This window comes from Phacochoerus africanus, chromosome 1 (assembly GCF_016906955.1).
Source record: "Phacochoerus africanus isolate WHEZ1 chromosome 1, ROS_Pafr_v1, whole genome shotgun sequence".
Classification (NCBI taxonomy): domain Eukaryota; kingdom Metazoa; phylum Chordata; class Mammalia; order Artiodactyla; family Suidae; genus Phacochoerus; species Phacochoerus africanus.
Window position 1 is genome coordinate 81,770,591 of NC_062544.1, and position 24,118 is coordinate 81,794,708.

The following is a 24,118-nucleotide window of genomic DNA, read 5'->3' on the forward strand; positions in this document are numbered from 1 at the left end:
GCTGAGCCACAACGGGAACTCCAAAAGTGATCATTTTACCAGACTAATAAGTCAGGGATGCATGTTATAATTGCTAGGGTTACTGACAAAGGAATAGTAAAATAACGAATAACTGACAAGCATATAACTAACAAATTACTAGAGGAAAAAAAGGAAACAATAAAAATTCAAAATAAAAGAAAGCAAGAAAGGACAGAAAAAGGAACATAAATAAGTGGGATGTGTATAAAGCAAATAATAAGATGGTAAATAAAATTTAAAATATGAAGTAATTATATTTAATGTAAACTGATAGTACTCTAATTAAAAAGACTATCAGAGTAAAAAAATATAACTGTTCATGAAACAAAAACATAAGAACAAACAGTAGTTGATAGCTATACCATGAATTATTTATGAAAATATTGCTGGTGTAGCTATCCTAGTATCAGACAGAGCAGACTTTAAGGCAAAAACCACTACTAAGGTGAAGATGGCAGATTGGTAATGAAATCAAACCACTAAGAATATACAGCAGTTCTAAAACCATATATACCCAGTAACATTGTGTGTGAAGCAAAATTTGACAGAATCAAAAACAAAAATAGTCAAATTCACAATCAGTGTGAAAGACTTTAACACAACTGTTTGAGTAGCTGATGGAACAAGCAAACAAAAAAATAAGAATAGAGCAAAGCTAAACATAATTCCCAAATTGACAAAATTGATATAATTGACAAGTTAACATAAATGCATTCAACAATGACAGAATTCAGATTCTTTTCTAGGGTACATGGGACATTTATCAAAATTGACCATTAACAGAATTGGAATCCTCAGGGTGTATTTTCTGACAACATTGAAAATAAGCTAGACTTTAACAAAAGAAAGGGGGAAAAACACTACAAAATCTCCAACTACTTGAAAATTAAGGAGTACCACATCTGGGAGATGGGATTAAGATGGCTGAATAGAAGGACTGGAGCTCAACTTCTCTCCTAAAAACAGCAAAATTTACAACTAAATGCTGAGCAATCTTCAACCAAATGGACTGGAAACCTTCAAAAAGATATCCTACTCCAGAAGACAAAGGGGAGGCCACATCAAGAGGAAGGAGGGGTGATTAGGTGATGTGAGCAATGCCATACCTCCCAGGTGGGAAGCCCCACAGACTGGAAAGTAACTGGTTCACAGAGACTCACCTACAGGCGTGAGAGTTCTGAGCCCCACATCAGACTCTCACGTGTGGGGATCTGACACTGGGAGAAAGAGCCCCAGAGCATCTGGCATTGAAGGCCAGTGGGGCTTGTGTGCAGGAGCTCCACGGGACTGGGGGAAAGGGAGACCCCATGCTTAAAAGGCACACACAGACTTTCACATGCACTGGGTCCCAGGGCAAAGCAAAGTCTCCATAGGAATCTGGGTCAAACCCGACTGCAGTTCTTGGAGGACATTCTGGGAAAACAGGGGTGAATGTGGCTTGTGGTGGGGGAAGGACATTGGAAGCAAAGCTCTCGGGAGTATTCATCAGTGTGCCTTACTCTGGAGGTGGCCATTTTGGGAAAATCTGGCCACATCCATCAGTCAGTGCTGAGAAGCCCCAGGCCAAACAACAATCCAAGTGGGATCACAGCCCCACCCCTCAGTAATCAGGCTGCCTAAAGACCCCCCAGGCACACAGCTGCCTCTAATCCCATCCAGAGACAAAGCCTCACCCACCAGAGGGGTTAGAATCAGCTCCACCTACCAGTGGGCAGGCATCAGTCCCTCTCATCAGGAAGCCTACAGCAAGCCCCCATACCAACTTCGGCCACAAGGGGGGCAGGCACCAGAAGTAAAAGAGGCTACAACTCTATTATCTGTAAAAAGGTCACCACACCAAAAACCTATAAAAATGAAAAGACAGAGATCTATAATGCAGATGAGGGAGAAAGGAAAACCCCCAGAAAATCAGCTAAGTGATCAGGAGATTCTCAGCCTCCAGGAAAAAGACTTTAGACTGTTGATGCTGAAGATGATGCAAGACATTGGAAATAAACTGGAGGCAAAGATGGATAACTTTCAGGAAACACTGACCAAAGAGACACAGAATATAAAACTTAAACAAGAAGAGCTGAAATAAAAAATTCACTAGAAGCAGCTAACAGCAGAATACAGGAGGCAGAAGGACGAATAAGCGAGGTGGAGGACAGATTGGTGGAAATTACGGATGCAGAACAGAAAAGAGAGAAAAGATTGAAAACAAATGAAGAGAGTCTCAGAGAACTCTGGGGCAACGTGAAACGCACCAACATCCGTATTATAGGGGTGCCAGAAGGAGAAGAGAGAGCAGGGGACAGAAAAAATATTCCAAGAGATAATAGCCAAAAAATTCCCTCACATGGGAAAGGAACCACTCACGCAAACCCAGGAAGCACAACGAGTACCATATAAAATAAACCCAAGGAGGAACACCCCGAGACACATACTAATCAAACTGACCAAAATTAAAGACAAAGAGAACATATTGAAAGCAGCTAGGGAAAAGAAACAAGTAACATCAAGGGAACCCCGATAAGGTTATCAGCAGATTTTTCAGCAGAAACTCTGCAGGCCAGAAGGGAGTGGCATGATATACTTAACATGATGAAAGGAAAAACCTCCAACCAAGATTAGGTTACCCAGCAAGGCTCTCATTCAGATTTGAAGGAGAAATCAAAAGCTTCACAGATAAGCAAAAGGTAAGAGAACTCAGCAACACTAAACCAGCCTTACAACAAATACTAAAGGAACTTCTCTGAGCAGAAAAGAAAAGGATGCAACAGGAAACAAAAATACCACAAACGACAAGGCTCACCAGTAAAAGAATATATACAGTAAAGATACGAAATCATCCGTGCACAATTATGCCACCAAAATCAGAAATCATGAGAAGAGGTGGGTACAACTGCAGGACACTGGAGATGCACTTGCAATTAAGAGACCAACAAGGTAAAACAACCTCATATACATATAGACTCTTATATCAAAACTTCAGAATACCTGCAAACCAAAAATCTACAATTGATACACAAACAAATAAGAAAAATCAGCTCAAATACAACCCTGAAGACAGTCATCAAACCACAAGAGGAGAGAACAAGAGAAGAAGGGAAGAAAAAGGAACAACCAAAACAAATCCAAAGCAACTAATAAGATGGCAATAAGAACATACCCATCAGGAGTTCCCGTCGTGGCGCAGTGGTTAACGAATCCGACTAGAAACCATGAGGTTGCGGGTTCGGTCCCTGGCTTTGCTCAGTGGGTTAAGGATCTGGCATTGCCGTGAGCTGTGGTGTGGGTCGCAGATGTGGCTCGGATCCTGCATTGCTGTGGCTCTAGGGTAGGCCGGCAGCTATGGCTGCAAATCGATCCCTAGCTTGGGAACCTCCATATGCCATTGGAGCAGCCCTAGGAAAGGGGGAAAAAGAAAAAAAGAACATACATATCAATAATTGCCATAAGTGTTAACGGACTAAACGCCCCAACCAAAAGACATAGACGGGCTGAATGCATACAAAAACAAGTCCCATATATATGCCGTCTCCAAGAGACCCACTTCGCTTCTAGGGACACACACAAATAGAAAGTGAGAGGATGGGAGAAAATATCCCATGCAAACGGGAATCAAAAGAAAGCTGGAGTAGCAATACTCATCTCAGACAAAACAGACTTTAAAATGAGGAATATTTTAAGGGACAACGAAGGTCACTACCCAATGATCAAAGGATCAATCCAAGAAGAAGAGATAACAATTTTAAATATCCACACACCCAACACAGATTCACCACAATATATAAGGCAACTGCTAACAACCCTAAAAGGACAAATCAACAATAACACAATCATAGTGGGGGGCTTTAACACCCCTCTTACAGCAATGGACCGATCATCCAGACAGAAAATCAATAAGGAAGCACAGGCCCTGAATGAAGCATTAAACCTGATGGACTTCATAGATATTTATAGGACATTCCATCCCAAAGCAACAGAACACACATTCTTCTCAAGCGCACATGGAACATTCTCTTAAGATTGATCACATCCTGGGCTACAAATCCAACCTCGGTAACTTTTAAGAAAACTGAAATCATACCAAGCATCTTTTCCAACCACAACGCTAATACGACTGGAAATCAACAAGAAGAAAAAAACCTGGAAAAAAACACAAACACGTGGAGACTCAACAACATGCTACTAAACAACCAATGGATCACTGAAGAAATCAAAGAGGAAATGAACAAATACCCAGAAGCAAATGACAACAAAGATACAACACTCCAAAACCCATGGGATGCAGCAAAAGCCATTCTAAGAGGAAAGTTTATAGCAATACAAGCCCACCTCAGGAAACAAGAAAAAGCCCAAATAAACAAGCTAACTTGACATCTAAAGCAGCTCGAGAGAAAAGAACAGACGAGGGAGGCCTAAAGTTAGCAGAAGGAAAGAAATCATAAAGATCAGAGCAGACATCAATGAAATAGAAACGAGGAAAACCGTAGAAAAGATCAATGAAATAAAAAAGCTGGTTCTTTGAAAAGATCAGCAAAATTGATAAACCCTTAGCCAGACTTATCCAGCAAAAAAGAGAGAGGACTCACATCAATAAAATTAGAAAGGAGAAAGGAGAAGTAACAGCAGACACCACAGAAATACAAAGGATCATAAGACACAGCTATATGCCAATAAAATGGAAAACCTAGAAGAAATGGACAAATTCTTAGAAAAGTACAATCTTCCAAGACTAAACCAAGACGAAATAGCAAAGATGAACGGACCCATCACAAGAACTGAAACTGACACTGTGATTTAAACACTTCCAGCAAGCAAAAGTCCAGGACCAGATGGCTTCACAGGCAAATTCTATCAAACATTTAGAGAGGAGCTCACACCTCTCCTTCTGAAACTACTTCAAAAAAAATTGCAGAGGAAGGGATACTCCCAAACTCATTCTGTGAGGCCACCATCACCCTGATACCAAAACCAGACAAAGATACCACAAAAAGGGAAAACTACAGGCCAATTGCACTGATGAACATCGATGCAAAAATCCTCAACAAAATACTAGCAAACCGCATCCAACAATACATTAAAAGGATTGCACATCATGATCAAGTGGGATTTATCCCAGGGATGCAAGGTTCTTCAACATCCCTAAATCCATCAGTGCGACACACCACATTAACAAACTGAAGAATAACAATCATATGGTCCCCTCAATAGACGCGGAAAAAGCCTTTGACAAAATCCAACACCCATTCCTGATAAAAACCCTTCAGAAAGTGGGCATAGAGGGAACCTACCTCAGCATGATAAAGGCCATATACGACAAACCCACAGCGAACATCACTCTCAATGGTGAATGGCTGAAAGAATTCCCGCTGAGATCAGGAACAAGGATGTCCGCTCTTGCCACTACTCTTCAACACAGTTCTGGAAGTCCTAGCCACAGCAATCAGAGAAGTAAAAGAGATAAAAGGAATCCAAACTGGAAAGGAAGAAGTAAAACTACCACTGTTTGCGGATGACATGATAATATACCCAGAGAACCCTAAAGACTCTGCCAGAAAACTGTTAGAGCTCATCCATGAATTTGGCAACATCGCAGGATACAAAATCAATACACAGAAATCGACGGCATTTCTATACACTAACAATGAAAGAGCAGAAAGAGAAATTAGGGAAGCAGTCCCGTTTACCACCGCATCCAAGAGAATAAAATACCTAGGAGTAAACCTACCTAAAGAGACAAAAGACCTGTACTCTGAAAACTATAAGCCACTGACGAAGGAAATCGAAGATGACACAAATAGATGGAAAGACATACCATGCTCGTGGACTGGAAGAGTCAATATTATCAAAATGACTATACTACCCAAGGCAACATACAGATTCAATGCAATCCCTATCAAATTACCAAGGACATTTTTTCACAGAACTCAAACAAAATATTTTAAAGTTTGCTTGGAAGCACAACAGACCCAGAATAGCCAAAGACATCCTGGAAAAGAAAAATGGGCTTGGAGGAATCAGGCTCCCGGACTTCAGACTCTACCACAAAGCAACAGTTGTCAAAACTGCATGGTACTTGCACAAAGACAGACATACAGATCAGGGGAACAGGATAGAAAGCCCAGACTTAAACCCATGCACCTACAGCCAACTAATCTATGACAAAGGAGGCAAGGATATACAATGGAGAAAAGACAGCCCCCTCAATAAGTGGTGTGCTGGGAAAACTGGACAGCCACATGGAAAAGAATGAAATTAGAACACTCCCTAACACCATACACAAAAAGAAACTCCAAATGGATGAATGACCTAGATGTAAGGCCAGGCACCATAAAACTCTTAGAGGAAAACATAGGCCAAACACTCTCCGACATAAACCACAGCAACATCTTCTCAGATCCACCTCTTAGAGTAATGACGGTAAAAACAAAAATAAACAAATCGGACTTAGCTAAACTTAAAAGTTTCTGCACAGCAAACGAAGCCCTAAACAAAACGAAAAGACAACCCACAGAATGGGAGAACATCTTTGCAGGTGAGTCGACTGACAAGGGATTCATCTCCAAATTTTATAAACACTTTCTGCAGCTCCATACCATAAAAACAAACAACCCATCAAAAAATGGGGCAGTAGATCTAAACAGACAGTTCTCCAAAGAAGACATACAGATGGCCAAAAAAACACATGAAAGGATGTTCAGCATCACTCATTATTAGAGAAATGCAAATCAAAACCACTCTGAGGTACCACCTTACACCAGCCAGCATGGCCATCATCAAAAAGTCTACAAACAAGAAGTGCTGGAGAGGGTGTGGAGAAAAACACACCCTAGTACACTCTTGGTGGGATTGTACATTGGTGCAACCGCTGTGGAAAAACACTGTGGAGAGTCCTCAGAAAACTAAAAATAGAACTCCCATTTGATCCAGCAATCCCACTCCTGGGCATCTATCCAGAGAAAACCACGACTCGCAAAGACGCATGTACTCCAATGTTCACTGCAGCACTCGTTTCAACAGCCAAGACCTGGAAACAACCTAAATGTCCATCGACAGAGGAGTGGATCAAGAAGATGTGGTACATATACACAATGGAAGATTACTCAGCCATTAAAGGGAACAAAGTAATGGCATTTTTAGCAACATGATGGACCTAGAAATTATCATGCTAAGCGAAGTCAGCCATACAACGAGACACCAACATCAAATGCTTTCACTGACATGTGGAATCTGAAAAGGGACAGACTGAACTTCTTTGCAGAACAGATACTGACTCACAGACTTTGAAAAACTTATGGTTTCCAAAGGAGACAGTTTGGGGGGTGGGGGGATGTGCTGGGGTTGTGGGATGTAAATCCTATAAAATTGGATTGTGATGATCATTGTACAACTGTAAATTTAATAAATACATTGAGTAATTTAAAAAAAAGAATGACTCCCTTGCTATAGCAAGCTTAGAATAAATAGCCTTTGCTTTTCCCAAAAAAAAAAAAAAATGGAATACCACATGTAAATAATCCCCGGGTCAAAGAAGACGTCACAATGGAAATTAGAAAATATTTTAAACTGAATGCTACAAAATATCAACACTTATTAAATGCAGCTAAAGTAAATGTAGCAAAATTCAAAGTATTATTAAATGAACAATAACAAAGAATAAGCTTTATCATCTATGATCCAAGTGAACTTGAGAAGCTAGAAAAAGTAAAGCATTTTAAACCAAAAAAAAATGAAGAAAGGAAATTTTTTTAAGAGTGAAAAATAATGAAATTAAAAACAGAGAATAAAAATAAAATCAATAATGACTAATAAATTTAATAGACCTCTAGCAAGACTGATCAAGAAAACAAGAAAAATATCAGAGATGAACAACAACAGGAATGGAAAGCATCCGCATACAACACTATAGATAGAATAGATACTAAAAGTTATTCAGATGACATTATAAACATTGTCTCCAATAAATTTGACAAATTACATGCAACAAATATTTTCAAAAACATAACTTAGCAAACCTGTATAAGAAGAAACAGGAAATCTATTAAATAAAAATAAGTAACTAAAATAATAATTTAAAAAATTTAACCAGGTAAATTTCCAGAGCCAGATGGCTTTACTGGCAAATTCTTCCCAATGCTCAAGGAATAAATAACACTAATCTTATTTAATCTCTTTCTTTTATAAATATAATAAGGAAAGGAAAAGAAATAAATATTATTGGAAAGAAAAATTATAGGTGACTTTTCTCATGAACACACATTTAACAAATCCAAACATACATACACATCTGCATGTGCATTACAAATAGAATATGATGATGGAGTTCCCGTCGTGGCGCAGTGGTTAATGGACCCGACCGGGAACCACGAGGTTGCGGGTTCGGTCCCTGCCCTTGCTCGGTGGGTTGGCGATCCGGCGTTGCCGTGAGCTGTGATGTAGGTTGCAGACGCGGCTCGGATCCTGCATTGCTGTGACTCTGGCTTAGGCCGGTGGTTGCAGCTCCCATTCGACCCCTGGCCTGGGAACCTCCATATGCCGCCAGAGCGGCCCAAGAAATAGCAAAAAAAAAAAATATATATATATATATATATACACAAATAGAATATGATGATACTGTAAAAAATCAGGTTCACTTATCATTTAAAAACCAATCAACAGAATATTTATTACAGAAGAAAAGAGAAAAAATTATATCATCACCTTGATAGATGCAGAAAACAACATTTGATGAATTTTGAAAACTGTCTGGTTTTTTTTTGTTTTTTTGTTTGTTTGTTTTGTCTTTTGCTAGGGCCGGCCAGGGCACATGGAGGTTCCCAGGCTAGGGGTCTCATCAGAGCTGTAGCTGCCAGCCTACACCAGAGCCACAGCAATGCAGGATCCGAGCCGAGTCTGCAACCTACATCGCAGCTCACAGTAACGCCGAATCCTTAACCCACTGAGCAAGGCCAGGGATACCTATCAGATTCATTAACCACTGGGCCACAATGGGAACTCCTGAAATCTGTTTGTTTTTAAAAAGCTGAAAATTCAGCACACTGAGAGCCTCCTTAATCTAATTTTTAAAGCTATAAAATATATAGAGAATATTATGCTTATTGGTGAAATATTGAACATTTATGTTTTACTTTTGAGATCAAGAACAAAGATAATAAAGACTACTATCATCACTTCCATTCAACATGAAATGAAGGTACTACCCAGTACAGTAAGGCTAAAAAATTGAAAAATATCTTTGAAGATTAGGAAAGAAGAAAAACTGTCACTAGCATTTCCACATGATTGTGTACATTGAAAAAGTCAAAAGATACTACAAACTACAAGAATTAACTACTGAATTTAGCCAGGCTCTTGGATAAAAAGGTCATTTCTATACACCTGAAACAAATACATTTAAAAATGAAATTAATGACTGAGTCACTATGCCATACAGCAGAAATTGACAAACACTGTAAATCAACTATAAACTTTTAAGGAAACTTTAATAAATATAACTTAAACTATAAACGTTAATTAAAAATAAATTTTTAAAAGTCACTGGAAATATATTATTATAATACTTTTACCTACATTCTTTACACAGGTGTCATAAAAATAGAGCATCAACTATTAGGCCAAAAGGACAAATTTATTACAGATTGTCATAAGACAAATATCCCTTTCAAAGACAGAAAAGTGTTATCTCTATATAGAATAAAAAAGTACAAGATGAAAAAAATGTCAGTTACATTAACATCACAAAATGTCAAATACGTAGGAATAAAACATTAAGATATGAACGATCCTATGTTGTAACCTCAATACATTGCTGAAAGAAATTAAAGGAAATCTAAAAATAAAAAGGAATAGATCCACAATGGAAGTTTCAATATTACAAAGACATCAGTTTTTACCATAATGACCTATAGATCTAATGCAATATTGATCCCAACCCTAGCAGACTTTTTTGTAGGAATTGACAAGCTGTGTCTAAAATGTATATGGAAATGCTAAGGGAAAAGGGTAGCCATGGCAACTGAAGAAGATCAAGTGTAGAGGTCTTTTTTTTTTTTTTTTTGCCTTTTTAAGGCCGCACCTGCGGCATATGGAGGTTCCCAGGCTACGAGGTTGAATCAGAGCTACAGCCATTGGCCTACACCACAGCCATAGCAACGCAAGATCCTTAACCCACTGAACAAGGCCAGAGATTGAACCTACATCCTCATGGATGCTAGTCAGATTCGTTAACCACTGAGCCACGACAGTAACTCCAAGTGTAGAGGTCTTATACCAAATAGCAAGGTTTACTGTAAAGTTGCATTTCTTGTGAAAGTGTGATATTAACAAAGAGTAAATAACAGACCATGGAACAAAATAGCTTGAAAACCAATCCACACATACTCAATTACTTAACTAAAGCAAAGATGAGAGGAAAAGATAATCTTTTAAATAAATTATGCAAGGTCAGTGTTCCCATTGTGGCTCAGCATAACGAACCCGACTAGTATCCAAGAGGACGCAGATTCCATCTGCGGGTTAAAGGATCCAGTGTTGCTATGAGCTATGGTGTAGGTCTCAGACGCAGCTCAGATTCTGCATTGCTGTGGCTGTGGTTTAGGCCGGCAGCTGTAGCTCTGATGTGACCCCAAGCCTGGAAACTTCCATATGCCTAGGGTGTGGACATAAAAAGCAATAAGTAAATAAATAAAGGCCAATTGAATATCCATGTGGAAAATAACATACATGAGCTTTTGCTTTTCATTATACATATGCATGAAAATCAATTACAGGTAAATCTAACTGAAAGATAAAAATCATAAAGCTTTTAAGAGAAAACAGGTATGGAGTTCCCATTCTAGCTCAGCAGGTTAAGAACCCAACACAGTGTCTATAAGGATATGGGTTTGATCCCTGGCCTCACACAGTGGGTTAAGTATCCAGAGTTGCCACAAGCTGCAGCAACTTGGATCTGGTGTTGCTAGTGGTTGTGTTGTAGGCCTGCAGCTGTAGCTCTAATTTGACCCTTAACCTGGGAACTTCCATATTCCATAGGTGTGGCCATATAAAGAAAAAAAAATTAAAATTAAAAAAAGAGAGAAAACAGGTAAATATCTTCCTGACCTTGAGGCAAGCAAAGTTTTTTTAAAACAAGATGCACAAAGCACTAACAAAAAAGTTAGGTATGGATAAAATGGACATCACTAACATTATAAACTTTTATTCACAACTGGACGCCATTTGGAAAATAAAAATGAAGAGAATGGTCAAAAAATTTGCAATTAAAATACGCATCAAAGACTGGTATCCAAAAAAGCTAAATCAATCAATCAATCACCTACAAATCAATAATAAAGAGGAGATAATCCAATAGAAAAATGAGCAAATGATTTGAAGAGACATTAAATGGCCCCAAATCATGAGAAGTTGTTTAACATTATTAGTCTTCAGAGAAATGCAAATGAAAACGACAGTGCAGTTAACACACACACTCATCAGAATGGCTGAAATGAAAAAGGTAATTATGAAGATGGCGGAATAGAAGGACTGGAGCTCAACTTCTCTCCTAAAAACAGCAAAATTCACAACTAAATGCTGAGCAATCTCCACCCAAATGGACCTGAAACCTTAAAAAAGATACCCTATTCCAGAAGAAAAAGAGGAGGCCACATCAAGAGGGAGCTATAGCCTATGCCACATCCACAGCAACACCAGATCTGAGCTGCATCTGTGACCTATGCTGCAGTTTGTGGCAATGCTGGATCCTTAACCCAATGAGCGAGATAAGAGATTGAAGCTGCATCCTCATAGAAATGTTGGGTCTTATCCTCAGAGCCACAACGGGAACTCCTAGCATTTTCTTTATTCTGTGCTTGTATATGGGACTTCATACAGAAGTGAAAACGTTTTAAAACATCTCATTAGAGGTGAAATATCTATTAGATCAAAAAAAGAGTCAGTAAAAACATTGTTGTTGTCCATCTAGTCTTTTAGACATATTCATAAATGTATATTCAATGCCTAAGAGCATTGTCTCTGAATTGAATACGTGCAGGTTCAAATTTTGTGCTCCTGGTAACTATTTGATATTTTATTCATATTCATTTTCCTAATAGTACACTGTTTATAGAAATTTTGGAATTTATGTAATTATGTTACTATTTATGGAATTATGTTATTATTAAACAGAAAACTGCACTAACAGTGTTTAGAACATAATAAAAGTTTAATATATACATTAACCACAAAAAAAGGTAATTATCATGTCAGTACTTTTTATATTATAAAACAAAGTTATCTTAAAAAATAGAAAGAGGAGGGTTATATACTAATAAACTCATCAGACTGAACCAAACACTTTTATTTGTATGGGTATATGCAAAATATTTGTGTGCTATGAACTGCCTTAATGTACTTACTTATTTTCTCCAGAGAAGATTCTAATTCAAACCTCACGAAGTTTTCTTATACTGACACAATACAGTATTACCAGGGACTCTCAAGGTTTGCTAATTTCACCTGGTATCACTTATATGTGGAATCTAAAATATGGCACAAATGAACCTATCTACAAAACAGAAACAGACTCATAAAGAACAGATTTGTGGTTGCCAAGCGATGAGGGGGAAGAGAGGGATGGACTGGAAGTGTGGGGTTAATAGACGCAAACAATTACATTTAGAAAGTATAAACAAGGTCCTACTGATAGCACAGGGAATTATATTCAATCTCCTGTGATAAACCATAATGGAAAAGAATATGAGGAAGGAGTTCCCATCGTGGCACAGCGGAAACGAATCCGACTAGGAACCATGAGGTTGTGGGTTCGATCCTTGGCCTAGTTCAGTGGGTTAAGGATCCAGTGTTGCCCTGAGCTGTGGTGTAGGTCGCAGACGTGGCTTGGATTTGGCGTTGCTGTGGCTCTGGCGTTGGCCAGCAGCTACAGCTCCGACTGGACCCCTAGCCTGAGACCCTCCATATGCTGTGGGTGCAGCCCTAAAAGGACAAATGATGACCAAAAAATAAATAAAAATGAACATATATATATACATATATATATATATATATAAGTCACTTTGCTGTACAGCAGAAATTAGCACAACATTGTAAATAACTATACTTTGACTTAAAAAAATTAATTAAAAAAAGATTTGCTAATTTCAACCTCTCATTGTATCAATGAGAAATCGAAGCTTAGAGAGAAGAAATGGTTTGCCCAGAATGGGACCATGTTAGATCAGCTTGTTTTGTATTGGTACTAGCTATCATTCAATGTTTCTTAAAAATGTTTTCTAAAACATTTACATTGACTAACCCCTGCTATGTAACCTATTGTACATGTAATAACTTGAACACAGAAAAAAAAAAAACCATCAAACTCATATGTCTGAGAGTGGAGTCTATCAAGGCATGACACACTCTCTTGAAGATGACATTCAGCCCTGTGAGCTCAGAGTCTACTTTAGGACTTTGAAGAACAAAGCCAGACCATCTCTCCTGGCTCTGACAGGTCTGAAGGGTTAGATGGGAGCAACAATCCCTGACCCAGGTCATTTTGCATTGTCTTGGGAGTAAACTTTTATATGGTCTCCACCCATAATACAAATGGCAACAAAAACAATGATAATCATAATGAAAATGACAGTTGACATTTTAAAAAGTATAGTTGATTTACCATGTTGTGCCAATATCTGCTATACAGCATAGTGACCCAGTCATAAGTATACACACATACACACACACACACACATACACACACATTCTTTTTCTCATACTATCTTCCATCAGGTTCTATTCCAAGCGACTGGAAATAGTTCCCTGTGCTGTACAGGACATCATTGCTTATCCATTCTAAATGTAATAGTTCGCACCTACTAACCCCAAACTCCCAGTCCATCCTGCTCCCTCCCCTCCTCCCCCCTTGGCAACCACAAGTCTGTTCTTTATGTGAGTCTGTTTCTGTTTTGTGGATAAGTTCATTTGGGCCACATTTTAGATTCCACATATAAGTGATATCACACAGTATTTGTCTTTGCCTTTCTGACTTACGTCACTTGGTATGAGAGTCTCTAGGTGCATTCCTGTTGCTGCAAATGGCATTATTTTGTTCTTCTTAATGGCTGAATAGTATTCCTTTTTAATATGTGCCATATCTTTTTAATCCATTCATCTGTCGATGGACAGTTATGTCTTAGCTATTGTGAATAGTGCTGCAATGAACATAAGGCTACATGTATTTTTTTGAATTATAGTTTTGCCGAGATATATGCCCAGGAGTGAGATTGCTGGACCATATAGTACTTCTACATTTAGTTTTCTGAGGAATCTCCATACTATTTTCCATAGTGGTTATACAAATTTACATTCTTACCAGTAGTGAAGGAGGATTCCCTTTTCTCCATACCCTCCCCCCACCATTTATTTGCAGACTTGTTAATGATGGCCATTCTGACATTTTAATGATGGTATTTACTATAGAGCATGTCTCCTGTTCTATGTTCCTTACATACCTAAATCTGAGAAGAAGTAACTATAATTATCATTCCCATTTTTCATATAAGGAAACACAGAATTAGGCAAAATATTTGAGCTTCCATATTGAGTGGATGGTGGGGCCAAGATTGCAACATAGGCTGCCTGGCTCTAGAGGCATAAACTCTATGATATTTTCCCTCTCAGTGCTATATGTACCAGTCACGGCATTCCAAGTCATTAAGGATGTCCTTCAGTTAGAAATATTGGCTAGTCCTGATAGAAAACTTTCAGGCAGGGTCTGACTTTCCAAGGTTACTTCAGGTCCCTTCTGGAACATAAGCCACCCTCAAAGGTCCCTGGGGCTTGAGACAAGCCAGGCAGAGCATTAGATCCTGGCAAATACAGAACACATAGACAACGAGACTCTCTGGGCAAAAGAAAAGGAAGGCAGACAAGTTAGGTCTTTGCTTTTCTGTTGCTTGGCAGGGAAAGAGGGTTAGTGGTCTATTAAACACAGTGAGTTGATCACAAAATCACACCCTGGTTTTCCAGAGACATAATTCTACCTGAGCCACATTTGATGAATATACTGAGGTTATAAAAAGATGTGGAGTTATCTGCTAAACAGACTATGGAACAATTAAATCTAGAGGACAATTCAGTAACCAATTTTCATAGAAAATTATTCTTTTATGGAAATCCTTTCATCTACACTGAAAGCACACTGCTTGCCATTTACCTATTTTATTTTGATCTACTGCTATTTGCTTGTGTTTGAGCACATGAAAAGACTTCATTTATCAACCAGTAACTTGTGGAAAGGGTCCTGCTATGGTCCCAGTGTACCTGCCTTGAATGGGAACCAGTGACTGAAATATGAGACAATATGATTGTAGAAACTACCATGGCCCTTGGGACAGAATTTTTTTTTTTTTATTATCTTGTACAAGTTTTATAATCTATCTACTATGTATACTTCTTACTCTACTAACTCTATGTTTTTATTTTCTCCAGTTTCCAACCGGGCATTTCTACATGCGAATAAATACACTATCTCAAACTCATCACTTCTATCCTTTTCAAAGACTTTTCTCTTATTTGAGTCCCAGGTCTTAAATATGGCAATTCAGAGCGGCAGTGGTGGGGGAGGGGGGGTGCCGGGAGGTGAGTTGAAAAAAAAAAAAAAAAAAGAGGTACATTTTACTTAAAAGTCTGTGATTTGCATTCCTTTCTTCTTTCCAAAACACAGCCAACTGTGAAGAAGTAAGCAAATAAACCCCTGAGAGGATGAATGAGGCAATGAAAGGAAGGCTGGGAGCAGGTGCGCATGAAGCAAATTACACCTGAATTCCACATACTTGCCATCTGTCCAAGTCAACCAGAACTGCCCAGAGGATTTCTGAAACACACATTGACAATGAATTGCAAATGTAACTCCGACTTTGTCTTGTCTCAAAGGAACTAAATTTACCCTTTGAAATCTGCCCTGACTCTGCAAAAAGAAGTCTATCCCATAGCAGTGCATGACTCTAGTTAGGGAAGTTTAATGGATCTTCCAGAAAATATTTATTTGAAGTAATCAAGGACCATCCTACCATACCCATCTAGAAAAGAGTATATATAATTTGAGCAGCTGAACAATAGGGTAATCGAAATTTAATATAAGAGTAGCAGGTTTTGCTTTAGTATATCAACATAAACTCAGATTAGATATGATGAATGACACTGGGCTGTTTGAACAAATCTTAAGAAGTATATTATATAACAACTGTTTATTAAGGGCCCAGCATGCCCCAGAACCTCTCTCAGTTCTTCTCAAGCCTTAATATGCATACAAATTTCCCAAGGAATTTGTTAGAATGCTGATTCTGAGTATTTGGGTGAAAGGTGGCTATATTTGAAGCATAGTTTCTGAATCTTCCTTGAATCCCCATGTAAAACAGATGGAGCAGCTAGAGAGCAAAACTAAAAGGCAGGGCCAACATTTTTAACAAAGTTAGGTAGGCAAGGTATCTCCTTGAATCTCAAGGTACAAGTGCATGGAGAAAAAGCACAATTGCCACTGACCTGTACAGTGTTGGCATCTGTGAAAAGAAGCAGAGTCAATGGAGCGATTGAAGGACCCAAGAATAGAAGACCCTCAAAATGGTCAGATGGTACTCACTGAAAAGCACAGGGGGCCAATCTAAGAATAGCAGCTAAAACCAGCAAGGGTTCTGCCCAATCTAAAAGTCAGACGAGTGCAAGAAAAATCCAGGGTAAGGCCTAAAAGGGCTGGAGCAGAACAGCTCAGAACTATCCAGTAGAACTTTCTACGATGATAATAACCACCAGCCACATGTGGCTACTGAGCTGTTGAAACATGGCTAGTGTGTCTGAGGAACAGAATTTTTTAGAGTATTTAAAAGGAAAAATGAATGCATTCCTTCTGCCATATCATCCCAATCAATATACTATCATGTTTTGAGGGAGATCCATAAAATTTTAGAAACAAAGTTTGGATGAATTTCATATCCTGCTTATGCCTGCTCTTTCTAATTACTTTCTTCCACAGTTGAGCTGTACAATGTTTGAAGGAAGATCGGCTCATCTCTGCTCCCCGTCTCATGCCCTCCACACCTTAAGCATCTGTCCAATGAAAGGACTGAAGATAAGACCAACACCAGAGGGAGAGAGGAGAGCAGGAAGGTCACAGGAGAGAAGAAGAGAAAGTAAAAGAGAAAGATTGTTTTCATCTTCAGCTGTTCTTGGGGTCATGGCCACAGACTCCATACAAACCATAAATTTGGGAAATGTCTTTTTTTTCTTTTTTAAGAATCATACCCATGGCATATGGAAGTTCCCAGGCTAGCAGTCAAATCAGAGCTACAGCTGCCGGCCTATGCCAGAGCCCCAGCAATGTGGGATCCGAGTCATGTCTGCAACCTATACCACAGCTCAAGTCAACACCAGATCCTTAACCCACTGAGCGAGGCCAGGGATTGAACCTGCATCCTCATGGACACTAGTCAGATTCATTTCCCCTGAGCCATGATGGGAACTCCAAGTTTGGGAAATTAAACATGGACAGTGTTCAAAGCTGGGTGGAGAGTGGGTTGGCAACAGCAACGATGATGAAAGCATCCTTCTATGGCCTACTGTTATTCCTCAGGCCCTCACCACTTAAGTGTCTGGATGTGGCAGCAGCACTGCCCACGTGGCATGATTTCATACTTTGAGTGAATGGCTGTATTCTAACGTTTCATCATCTTTCACGTCTCTGGTGGCTCTTTTAAGATGGACCAAGAGTCAGAAGTAGTAGAATATGCTAACAGGAGGTCTGCCTCTCCCCTGTCTTTTCTCCACCAGATTCTTCCGCAGCCCAGTCTGTTTTGATTCACCAAGTTTGGTATTGCTGTAAGACCAATTCCCCTGATAGACTGCTTACTCTTTGCAAATATCCTCTTCCCTTCCTTTTCCAGAGTTGTGAGGGAACAGACTTCCTTCATGTTGATAATGATGTTGGCCACATGACCTCCCCAGCTGCTGGTATGAGATATGAAGGGGAAGATTTCCCTGCAGGTGTGGTGCAGCCCCTTCTCCTTCTCTCAGCAGTGTTAGGTTCATCCAGATCAGGGACAGCCTGAGCCCTGATCTGGGACACTGGACCAGGAGCAGGGCAGGCTTGCAACTTGGAGTAGAAGTTCAGGTAGCCTGCAGTCCTTGTGTAACATGAAGAGGAAATACATTTTTATAAGTACCAACATTTCTGGAGCACTTTGATATTGCAGCAAAGCTGACTAATGTAACCATCCCCTTGTTGAACAGACTTCAGCAGCTTCTCATCCCACATAAGGTGAAGTCTAAACTCCTTCATATAGCTCCATGGGTTGTTCACCACATGAACCTCAACTCCCTCCTCTGTCTCATGTATCTATTACCACCACCAACCCTGCCACAAACACACTTGGTCCACATCTGGTCAAGGGACGTGAGCATTACTACGCTTCCACGTCCTTGCAGTTTTCCCAGGGTTGTTCCAGAGTCAGGGAAGGCCCAGATCACTTGCAATTACTTTTAAATTCTCAGCATATTTTCTAAAATTAAAAAAAAATACCAAAATAGAGTTTCAAAAAATTATGATATATTAAAAATTTACATTTAATAAATTATCATTTTTAACATATATAAACTCCTTTTGGAGATAATTTCACACACATACATTTGAGGCTCATTGTGAGTGAGCAGGCTGAGGGCAAATGGCTTTCCTGGCCCACCTCTTTCCCTGCACAGTCCACCTTCTCCTCTCTCAGGGGGCACCTCCCACCTTCAGTCACGGGCACTGGATCTTTCTGCCTAAAAGGCATTTCATAAAGCTTTTCTCCATCCCTCCCCATCCTGAGCAGCATTATCCACTCTCTGACTGTAGCTGATGCCCTACAGTGAATCACTCACTTCTTTATGCATCAGAGCCTTGTAAAATACCCCTTGTAATGCACTATAACAACACATGGCAGTTTGTTTATGCTTGCCAATCTTTTGAGGACAAAGACCAGAACTTAAATGTCTTCATGTTTTTTTTTCTTTCTGTGAACATTCCACTGGCAAAAGGGAGTAAGGCTAAGGGAGCTGGACATTCTGGTAAACTGGCTTTCTGGGTGGAAAGGACATTCTTGATTGGTTGTATTTACTGATTTTTGTGAGGTTGAAAAGAGATGGGGATAGTGGAGTCTTAAGAGCTGGTCTGAGCTGGCTTCCACATACCATTGAATTATGGGAGTGAAGGTGAAATGGTGCTGGTGTCAGAAGCAGGTCCAGGGATGGGATGAACAGGAGAAGGGGAGTCAGGAAGCCTGGAGGGAGAGTCAGAGGCACATGGAAAAGCTGCTGGTCCAGGTTCTCAGCTGAGTTCCAAGTTCTCAGGCCCCATCCATCAAGGCACCTATAAGTAGAGTACTAGACTGCCTTCCTGGCACAAGCCACTTCTTTTAAGTCACCTCTTGGACTTTTTAAAATAAAGAAATGAATAGTGTCAGCTTGTCATAATGGAGATCTAAACTAGAGGCAGCATCTCAACTCCTGCTTGATGTCTTCCTGATAAAGCCCTGTTCTAGTTACCACTGCTTCATAGCATTATCCACTCTCTGACTGTAGCTGATGCCCTACAGTGAATCACTCACTTCTTTATACATCAGAGCCTTGTAAATACCCCCTTGTAATGCACTATAACAACACATGGCAGTTTGTTTATTCTTGCCAATCTTTTGAGGACAAAGACCAGAACTTAAATGTCTTGATGTTTTTTTTCTTTCTGTGAACATTCCATTCTGTGAACAAAACACCTCAAAACTTAGTGCTTAAAACAACAAGAGTCAGTAATTTTGCTGATAAATCTGTTCTCTCGGAGATTGACAGAAGGCTTGAATATGCTCCCCATGGCATTTGCTGGGCAAGCTCAGCTGAAGCAGAAAGGCCCATATTCAAGTCACTCACATGACTTGCCAACTGGTGCTGGCCATAACCTGGAAGCTCAGCCAAGATTAACATCCAGAGGCCTTGGCTTCTTCCATGCTGGTCTCTCAATGTGCTTTGTAAAGCTTCTTCACAACATAGTAGTTGGATTCCAAGAGCAAGGATCTCAAGAGAATCAGATAGAAGCTGTGTCACCTTTTATGACAGCTTTTTACTCAGAAGTCACCTAGTATCAATTTTGCCATAATCAAAGTCTTATCCAAATTAAAGTGAATAAACATTCACTAAATGAATAAACAAGCAAACAACAAGCCCCAGAGAGGTGGGGGAGTGTGGAGAATAAGTGTCAAGAGTTTCTACGATATATTATCTAAAATGTCCAGTTTTCACCAATTATGAGAAACAGGAAAGAATCATCCATAGACAGGGAGAAAATGTAGGCAACATAAACTACCTGAGAGGGCCTAAATGTCAGATTTAACAAAGACTTCCAAGCAGCCATTATAAATATATTTGACAAACCAAAGGAAACCATGTTTAAAGAAATAAAGTATGAAAAAGTGTCATATCAAATGGAGAATATCAATAAAGAGAAATTATTTTAAAAAACCAAACAAATTCTGGAGTTAAAAAGTACAATAACTAAAACAAAAACTTCCCCAGAGGGGCTCAACAGTAGATTTTAACTAGCAGACAAAAGAATCAGTGAACATGAAGACAGACTGATGGCTATTATGCAATCTGAAGAACAGATGGAAAAATGAATAAAGAAAAACAATCAGGAGTTCCTGTCATGGCGCAGTGGAAATGAATCTGACTAGGAACCATGAGGTTGTGGGTTTGATCCCTGGCCTGCTCAGTAGGTTAAGGATCTGGTGTTGCTGTGAGCTGTGGTGTAGGCCGGCAGCAACAGCTCCAATTTGACCCCTAGCCTAGTAACCTCCATATGCCACGGGTGAGGCCCTAAAAAGACAAAAAAAAGAAAAAGGAAAGAAAGAAAGAGAAAGAAAGAAAGAAAGAAAGAAAGAAAGAAAGAAAGAAAGAAAGAAAGAAAGAAAAGAAAAGGAAGGAAGGAAGGAAGGAAGGAAGGAAGGAAGGAAGGAAGAAAGAAAAAACAATCACTGTTTCAGAGCATGTGGGAAACCAGGAGGCACACTAGCATACACACAATGGGAAGGCCAGAAAGACAGGATAGAGGGAAAGGAGGAGAAAAAGTACTCAAAGAAAGAAGGGCTGGAGCTCCCATCGTAGCTTAGTGGAAAGAATCTGACTAGTATCCATGAGGATACAGGTCTGATTCCTGGCCTCACTCAGGTTAAGGATCCAGTGTTGCCATGAGCTGTGGTGTAGGTTGCAGACGTGGCTCAAATCCTGCATTACTGTGGCTGTGGCATAGGCCGGCAGCCATAGCTCCAATTCAACCCCTAGCCTGGGAAATTCCCTATGCCACAGACGCAGCTCTAAAAAAAAACAAACAAAAACACAAAACAATACTCAAATTTACTGTCTCTAACTGAAGTATTTTCCAACTCAGCTTCTGTTGAGTGAAAATAACACCAGTGTTCATTCCCCAGTGTCCAACAGCTTGCTCTGAACCCACACAAGAATTGCCCAGACCACAGGCTGGTGAGAGAATGGGCTCCCTTGTCCCTGACCTCTCTTCACTGGGGGGTAGTCACTGGGGCTTCAGGCTGCCAACTACTTGCAGGCCCCACATTACCTACAGGAACTGCTGTCAGGTTGGCCTGTATTTCCCCCCTTCCTAAATCTTTTACCAGAAAATAAGCTTGTCTTCCTTCCCACCCTCTTCCCATGACTTCCCCAGGAATGCTCTTCTGTGAGGATTCTTTCTTAGTTCTTCAAGCCAAGCAGGTTCTGCTTCCTCTCTGATTTCTTCCACATGTCCAAAATTTGGTCCAAGATCACTAAAGCCTGACTCCAGTGTTGGGTATGAACTAGATTCCTTCAGTGTCCCTGCCCAGTCAAACTCCCACACCATATCCCTGAGCAAAGCCCTGACAGCTTCCCAGTGTGCTCCAACATCCTTACTGTCCCCATAAACATTCTTTCCACTTAAACCACCCAAAGAAGATACCGCCATCTGGGTGACCTCTCACAACAAGACAAATAAGGCCAACAATGAAACAGTCTGTTTCCTTTCTGTTTAATTACAACACCATTATTCCAATAGTATTGTCCTTTGTTTCTCCTACCAAAGTAATAAATTCTGACTATTCATAGTTTAAATCAATTTAAAGAGCCAACCTAAGAACCCAATTCATACACTACATTTTTCCTGTGTGGGTGGGGGTGGGGTGGGAAGAATGTTCAGCAATTGTATTGTCCTCAGTGAACCTAATTATCCTAACTTTCCAAATAACTGTTTATAAACTTTTAGAGCCTAACTCACTTTTAAGGAAGAGGCTTCCTGTACTTGACTGCTACAAATTAATGAATCCCAAAAGGTTTAAGCAGATTGCAGAAGGAGAATAAGATTACATGCAGCAAGTATTAACAGATGAAAATATATTACTTTATATCAATTCTTCTTCTTTAAGCATTATAAATAAATATGTACAGCTATTAGTACAAATTATTCATAAACATTTCCAACTTAAGAAAATATTCCACAGTAAACAGATGCTATATACTGAGATTTAGAGGAAAAATTCTCAACTTCATTCAATCGAATTTTCGAAGAGTGTCTCCCAAAGATTACTCATCACACTCACATATCTGCCACTATAATTTATTGTTCTCTGTCATTCTTTCCACTTTAGGCTCAGCAACAGACATTTCATTACCAGATAAGCCCATTTTGATTCAGATACAACTAAGGTAATTACTGAATTCATAATAAGGTGGTTATTTGGGGTCAGGATGATGATAAATCCTTAGCTTGTACTTGCTGAATAGTTAGTAATCTCTGCAAGGAGAGCTGACCTAATGCTCACAAAAATATATGAGAATTTTCCTTAATTTTTACATTTGGGAAATTTTGGCTTTTTAAAGTTTTGCCTAAGTCAAATATAATTTTTGTAAGCCTAAAACATTACAGCAATACTGTCTGGTATCATTGTGATTCTTTATGCAATACTAGGAGCGTTTTTTTTAAAAAGAAGTAAGACAGGAAGTTCCCTGGTAACACAGTGGGTTAAATATCCAGCACTGCCACAACTGTGGTTCAGGCACATCACATGAGCCCAAAAAAAAAGAGGAAGTAAGACAGACACAACTGAAACAGAAGACTCTATGCTCATTTTCCTCTCTGTGGGTTCTGTTACCTCGGTTTTCTAGGAGATCCATCTCATTTGGCAAGCAGATGTAGATATCTATAGTTAGCTTTCTTCTTGTATGTAATTCCAAAGACTTAAATGATGAGATTCATAAATTAATTTACTCTTAATTCAAATGACATGATGTAACATCTTTCTGAGATACCATGTAAGCTTAATCATGAGGAAATTTTACATTTAACACTATTTTTAAATGTCCATAATAATAATAAAATAAAAGAGAAGAGAGATGTAGGTAAGTAATTCAAATGCAATCCAAAGCCGAAGGCTGATTTCCTCTAACTGAAGAATGTTACTCCAAAAAGACCATGATTTCTCCTTAGGGACAGGAATCCTATCACTTTTGATTTTATACCTTAAGGGCTGTTGTATAGCCATGGGCAAATAGTAGGTGCTCAATAAAGCAAAATTTAAAGAAACTCGTTCATCTGAACATAACTTTGTGGTTTTTGTCTGGTTCTGTTTTTGTTTTAAGAGGGAATTGGGGAAGGCTGTGATTGAGGAAGGATGATAGGTGAATTGGGAGAGACCACCAGTGTAGATACTAGTGAACAATGAAAAAACCCATTGAAGAACCTAGAGATGTATAATCCCAAGAGTGAATTAAAGGGACAGGATGAATGAGGATCTGCCCTTACCAGGCCTAATGGTGACAGTGTTCTCTCCCACTTGGGAGAAACCAGAACAAGAACAGGATTAATGACTCTTATGAGAATCCCAGGGCATGAACCCTGTTGCACTTACTATTCCCTAACCAGAGAAAAGGTAACTTTCTACTTTATCCTCTTTAGAGGAATGAAGTGGGCACAATCTTTCACACTGCTCATCTTTGAAAGCTCAAAACTACTTAAGTTGATTTGCATACAATAATTATTTCCTTAATTAACAAGCTCTCAGCTAAATTGTCCTTT

General features: G+C 39.3%; 1 protein-coding gene across 2 annotated transcripts in view; it reads right to left on the reverse strand.

Moving 5' to 3' along the window:
• NEK11 (NIMA related kinase 11) overlaps window positions 1-24,118 on the reverse strand; it is a 172,576-nt gene that overhangs the window by 66,095 nt on the left and 82,363 nt on the right. The gene's annotated exons all lie outside the window — the stretch shown is intronic.